Source organism: Carlito syrichta, unplaced genomic scaffold (genome assembly GCF_000164805.1).
Source record: "Carlito syrichta isolate Samal-C Ts95f unplaced genomic scaffold, Tarsius_syrichta-2.0.1 Scaffold289544, whole genome shotgun sequence".
Taxonomy (NCBI): Eukaryota; Metazoa; Chordata; class Mammalia; order Primates; family Tarsiidae; genus Carlito; species Carlito syrichta.
In genome coordinates, this window is record NW_007233640.1 from 13,015 (window position 1) to 18,819 (window position 5,805).

The window sequence follows — 5,805 nt, forward strand, 5'->3', positions numbered from 1 at the left end:
ATACATGGAAAATGAGGATTACAACATACCACTGCATAAAGATTTTATATATACATAGAATCCTCTCCCAGAACCTGCAAGCAAGCAGATCAGAAGAGCAATCAATGTCTCTCAATGCAGGATTCCAGAAAAAGGAAAAACTGCATCCCAGTTTTGTCCAACGTGGGGCTGCAGATGCCAGATAGAACTGGCTAAGCAACAGGGCTGTTACTGAAAACCTCTTTACTTTGAAATCTGGTTTCTATAGAATTTATCAGTCAAATGGTAGCAGAGGGATCTTGGAGAAATATTGCTAGGGATACCACCTATGTATGTGCAACCATTGACATTTATTTTCAGGACATGGGTACTTTCTACATAGAAACAAAAAAAGCTCAGGAAAACTCCCAAGTGAAGATTAATATACAATATCCACAGTAGGCTTTAGAAGTAAAACTGACATCAAGACACAAAGCAATCCTAGGTATATTGATCTGAAATACCAAATAAATGGAAATAAATGAGTATGAATTTTAAAAATAAACTGATATTTATTTTTATTAATTTTATTTTCATTTTGCTTAACAATGTGTGGAAAACAGCTTATGGCACTCAGTGGTTGCTCCTACCCATTCAGTTACCTGAGCAGTGGAAGCTGCAGACCAGTCTCCTGTGGCAAGTGAGGCTAATTGCTACAGTCCTCAGTAAGGAACTACGGAATAGACATGGAAGACACCTGCACACCTTTGAACTAGTGTACAACCTCAGGTTGAGTAGTAGTGAACTCTGGGGTTGGAGCAGCCAGTTAGTCCTGAAATTCCTTGACTTTCTCAGCAGCAGCCTGTCTTCCCTTTTAATATTTTTAGTTGTTTTATTGAAACACACCATTGTCATAGAAGTAGAAGTAGAAATCAGAACCTCTCATGAGTGTTCAAGAAAGACAATGCCATGCATGCACAGAACTTTCCAGGCCAGCATCCACCATACCAGATCCACTGATTGAGCTCTCTGGTTATATGTGAGAAAAATGTCTATACAGTAAAGAGGAGGATCTAAATTACACAGAGCGGTGGTAGGCAGGTTAACACAAGATATTTCTGTGACAGACTGGTGGTCTGTTCTGAGATCAGTCATCACCAGAAAATGCAGCTCCCAGAAGGTTGCCCGGATCTGGTTGGTAAAGTTTTCAAGAGTAAAGAAGCCAGCAACAGGAGTGGCTCCAGTGGTGACAGCAAACTTCAGCACAGCCCACTGGCCGGTATCCCTGGAGAATAACGGATAACATCAGCAGGGTTTTCAATGGCAACTATGACAAGAGCTTCCAGCAGAAGTTTCTTCCAGGTCCTCTTCAGATTTATGATGCAGATGACATCACTTTTCATTTTGTAGATATTGTTACATTTGGAAGTCAAGGTTGCTGCAAGGAATTTGAGGATACTCTTCTCCTTCATCTGTAGGACCTCAAGGTCTCCAGATATTGTGAAAGTTTCCCTTTGAGTTATGACAGAAATCCAGAACAATGCTGTATGGACTCATCTCTGGATAGTGCAGGAAAAAAAGGTCACACATTAACACACTTAATCTAACATTAAGTCCTTTCCCTAGTTTATAGGATGACGAAAAAAGAGGAGAGGACAGAGAACTCATTTTTAAATGCCTTGTATTGAAGAAGTATGAAATTGCTTTAACTTATTTAATTCTTACAATGAACCACTGAGGAAGTATTAAATATTAAAAATGTGATTAAATTTTGCATAAGGAATAACTGACAATAAGAAATTGGCTGAGGAACTTAGCTGGAAAGTGGTCCAAATGAAGATTCAAGTCCAGGTCTTTGTGATTCTAAAGTCTGTGTTTCCTATTCTATCTTCAGCCTCTTAGAACTCTAATTCTCTCTCCCTCATTTTCCCAGAAAGGAATTCATCTAGAAGTGATTTATTGCAAATATTTTTTAAACCTCAAAGTATATAGAGAAGTGTTCAGAGACTTAACAATTTCTACTGTCTCCTTCAGTGTAGCAAGGGTATAAGCAGTCTGGGCATTCTAAAAAAGATAATACAGGCTTTTTAGTGTTGTTCTGACAAAGTTGACATCTGCAATGCTTGAAAATAGCACCACTTGAGTTCTTGACAGTTTCTATGTTCATGGGACTTTTGGGGCACCAACTGGTGCTACTTTTAGACTGGATAAAGACTAAACATTGAAAGAGTCAAGATTACCTAAAGTTTTCTTTCTTTCTTTCTTTCTTTCTTTCTTTCTTTCTTTCTTTCTTTCTTTCTTTCTTTCTTTCTTTTTGCAAGGGAATTAAAAAAAAGGGCGAATATGTTTATAGAACTGAAGTGCTATTCAGGTATCTTTTGTGAACCTAATTTTTTGCTGTATTAGCTCATACAGTTTTGGGAAATGAGTATCTACTCAGAACCTTTCTCAGAGCCATCTTTACTTCTTTATTTCTCAATGTGTAGACAAGGGGGTTGAGTAGTGGGGTGATCACAGTGTATGTCACTGCCACAAGTCAGTCCTTTTCTGAGAAGTACAGGGTTGTGGGCCTCAAGTAGATAAAGGAAGCGCAGCCATAGTGGACGATGACCACTGTGAGGTGGGAGGCACAGGTGGTGAAGGCTTTACATTGTCCCCCCGCTGAGGAGATCTTTAGAATGGTGGAAACAATGAAGACGTAGAGATGAAGATCAGCACAAAGGGAACCAGCAGCATCAGAATGCTGAGGAAGAAGATGACCATCTCCTTCAGGTTGGTGTCTGTGCAGCCCAGTTTTAGGACAGGGAAAATGTCACAGAAAAAGTGGTTGATCCGATTGGAGGCACAGAAAGGCACACTGAACACCAGGATGTTGACAACCACAGAGATCAGGAAACCACAAAAGCTGGAGGCTAGAATCAACTGCATGCACGTGGCTCGGCTGACAATGAGTGTGTAGTTAGGAGAGTTGCAGATGGCAACACAGTGATCATAGCCCATTACAGCAATGAGAAAACAGTTGGTACAAGCCAAGCCAACAAAGAAATAGAGCTGGGCAGCACATCCAGAGAAGGAATTAGTTGGAATTGTGGATAGTAGATTGGTTAGCATTTTGGGTACAATAACCAAGGTGTAGCAGGTTTCTGAGCAGGAAAGGTTAAAGAGGAAGAAGTACATAGGGATGTGCAAGGCCCTATCCAGGCAAATGACAGTCATGATGGTGGCATTGGCCATCAGAGTGGTCAGGTAGACTAGTAGGAAGATAAAAAAGAGAAGGACCTGCAGATCCCCCAGGTTTGAGAAGCCTATAAGGATGAACTCGGTGATCATGCTGTAGTTCTGTCTCTTCATTGGTCAGTGGGAATCAGATATAGACAACCTGAAACTGAAAAGAGAGAGAATGTGACAAAAGCAAAATCACCCCAGGGAAACCAGATTGGTATTTCTGTACAAAGCTGATAATGTTGGTCTGAAAAAGTGTGTATCAGACAAGTTAAGCACACAGATCAGGGGATGAGGAAAATCATGAGACATGAGTAGTAACACAAATAACGTCCCAATTTAAATATATCTAAAGACGTTTATCTGTATTTTTGTAAATTGTTTCTGTTCTTTGTATTTATATGTGCATAAGGCTCATAATAGTAAAATAGAGATCATCTTATCTAACACTATGATTTTACAAATGAAACAGGCTCAAAAAGATTAAACAGTTTGCTTAACCCACATGAGAGTGATACTCCTTAGAAATTATGTATTTTCAAGGCCATCTGATAAAAATCTGATTCAGAAAATACAAACAAAAATAAAGTGATTTATCCACTCCCCACATACTTGACTTGCATACTGGCTTGTTTAGATGTAATGAAGTGTTTTCATGTATTTAAAGGTGTTCAGGTTCTATTTATCCATGATCAGTTGTAAAACTTTTGGTATGGTTCACATGTTGAGGCTTTCCTTGCCATGTGTGCATGTGAGCCTAAGTAAAGCTCAAATTACCCTCAGAACAACATTATGTAGCTTGGGGTGAGACGGCCACCCTTCTGGCCCCGTCTCAATCTCCATTGTCTACATATTGTTCTAAGAACAACTCTCATCTTTATCTGTGAGGAGATCTGTAGTTTGATTTGGAGATCACATGATAAAAACTTCATACCAGATTTACACAGTAAGACTATCTTTATGTTGCAAAAAAGATCAGAAATCTTCTAATTCAACCCACACCCAATTATGTGTACTTCTTTATAACAATCTAGAAAGTATGTTACAATCTCTACAATCAAGAAAAAGTTATGAAGTGCTCTAACCTCCCCAAATAGGCTGCTTTCTTCCTAGACAGCTTACTTGGATGACTTGGCTAGAAATCCCTTATTTTGTGATGAACTTTGCCTTCTTGAAATACCCACCCATTGTTCCTGATTTTCTCTCTGCAGAAACTCCCAAGAGGTTTGACTCTTTCTATAATTGACAGTTAACCTTTAGTTACTAGAATAAAATGATTATATCCCCTTGTGAGTCTTATTTTCCTCATAACATTTTTAGTTTTTTCAGTTATTTATGATTGCACTGTTTCTGAAATACTCTCTGTCCAAATCACCACCTTGTGTGTTTTAATCCTAAGCATTAGGTTTTACATCTGTCCCTCAGCTGTAAACAAGCTGGCTGGCTGCAGCCATCACACATAACTAACCTCTGTCTTCCTGCTTTTGCACATAACATTTCCTTTCCTATGTCCTTTATCTCTTACAATTAATATTTATCTCACTTTCAAAATGAAGGCTTATTACTTATCTCCTGAAAGTCTTTCCTAAGTATATCTAAATGATTTTGATTACTGTTTCAGTGTGCTTCTCTGTCAGTTTGTTCTGGAAACATTTGTTAAAATAGCACAGTGAGGCTGGGAAGGATGCAGTCTCTGGAGCCAAACTCCTCAAGTCTGGAATATGGCTCTGACAATTTATGCTCTTAGGACAATCACATTGTGTCTCAAGTTTTAATCTCTGAAATGGCACCATAGTATAAACCAAAAAGTTAGTATGAGTGCCAGATGCACACAGTGAAGTGTCTGTCTCATAGTAAGTATTCCATAAATGTAAACTGTTAGTATTTTGTCCAACAGTTACAAATGAAGAAACTGAAGTCCAGAGAGTCAGGAACTGTATTCCAAGTATCCTAAACTCCTTAATCCAGAGTTTGTCTTCTGAATTATCTGAGCCCTATTTTTAATATTTCCTTTGCCCTGCATGCTTATATACCAGCAACTTAGGAAGTAGAACAACAAATTCTTTACTCTATGTGATCCCCATGCGGGTTTTCTGCTCCACCCTTCCATCTACTCCTATCTCCTATTCTTCCACTGTTAACCCATCATATGTTTTTCCTTCTCCTAAGACACATATCAGTACATGGCAGAGGTGGTTTCTTCGTATTTCCTAGCTTAGGTTTACTTTAGGGATATTTTGCTGTTTTACACTCTTTTGATTCTTCTCTAAGTCTACTCTCTCTCCCATATTCACATGATAGGACTTTGTTCAGTTGGATCTTTGCCCTTTCTACATGTTCTCCATCCTGTCTTTCACTCTAAATTCTCACCAGTTCCTCTGCCTTTGATTCTTTCTTTGGTACCCAAAATATATTTAGAGATAACTGTAAGATGATAATACTCATTTAAAAAGGGTGATCCTTAAACTACAGTACAAAGGAGTCACTTACATCCACAGGTAGAGTTTTAGCACAATCCCAGTTTCCTTTCTCCTGTAGCCATCAGAATATAAAGAGGAACAAGAAATACATAGGAAAAAATTTGGAAAACATTAGGTAGCATTTTTCTCTCAGATCTTATTGGAG

At 38.6% G+C, this 5,805-nt stretch overlaps 1 pseudogene; it reads right to left on the reverse strand.

Moving 5' to 3' along the window:
• Window positions 1-2,365: 2,365 nt before the first annotated feature.
• Window positions 2,366-3,309, reverse strand: LOC103256466 (annotated as a pseudogene).
• Window positions 3,310-5,805: the final 2,496 nt, after the last annotated feature.